Source organism: Cicer arietinum, chromosome 3, assembly GCF_000331145.2.
Source record: "Cicer arietinum cultivar CDC Frontier isolate Library 1 chromosome 3, Cicar.CDCFrontier_v2.0, whole genome shotgun sequence".
Taxonomy (NCBI): Eukaryota; Viridiplantae; Streptophyta; class Magnoliopsida; order Fabales; family Fabaceae; genus Cicer; species Cicer arietinum.
In genome coordinates, this window is record NC_021162.2 from 54,828,822 (window position 1) to 54,829,999 (window position 1,178).

Sequence of the window (1,178 nt, forward strand, 5' to 3'; positions counted from 1 at the left end):
TCATATATAAATCAATTTAGATTAATAATATATTAATTGGGTCTCACTATGGACTAGAAAGCTCCATATCTTCTTTTGTCACTGAATTTATAGGAATGATAATTAAAGCGTGTGTAAAATAGAATATTGATTAAAATCAACAACATATTTGAATTTGTTTTACATTTATTTGTTCTATATATATCCTCATTAATCATATAACTATCTGTTTATTTGTTGTAATTCTTAGATTTTTTTAATATGTTAAATAGTTTTTTGTATAGGCTTATCATAATTTATATTATTTACTTTTTTTTTTTATAGTGGAGACAATTTAGAGCTAGGTTAATACATTTTGTACTATTTTTTGACCATATAGTACAAACTCGTATGATAATTTATTATTGTACCAACTAAACTAACCTTAGGACTTTAACCCTTTAAGATTCTTAAATCGTTACAAGGAATCTTCATATAAATTTATTAACTATAATAATTGACATTCTACTTATTTATCAATTAGAGAAATGGAAATTCCCAAACATCGCAAGTGGATGGTTAATAGGATGGGTCTTGATCAAAGAAGAGTAACAGATGAGTAACTTTAATTTTATCAATGTAGTTCTATAGATGCATGTATTAAATTGCCTCTAACATAGTTATTTTTCTTATACTTTTAGCTTTGAACCAGAATCCAAAGTGAGAGGTGTTATCACAAAAATATTCAAGGAAAACTTTGGAGGGGCATGGTCATCTTGGAGTAGTGTGGATGACGAAACAATGTGTGCTTGGTTAGAGGACTTTAAGGTATTTGTGTAATTTCTGATTAGTGCAATTTAGGCCATCACTGCTTATTCTATTATAGTGCAATTTCTAATTTTATTTATTTATTTATATTCATGGTTATAAGACAATTCTAACTTCCTATTATGATTATGTGTTTTAGATTACAACTTTTTTCAAAATCATATTTCTTGAGATGTTCAGTTATTTTAATGTCTTTTGGATCTGTTCTTTATGTTTTATTTTAATACTAAAGATTTCTTTTTAATAGGCAAAATAAAAATGGCTTGAGAAGGATGAAGCAAATATTAAAAAAGCTTTAACAGTAGGGGAACTTTGGCCCTAAAAAATGATTTGTTCAAGGTGCGTAATGGTGAAGATATGGGTGATTGGATTGGGGAAGAAAATTTAGAACA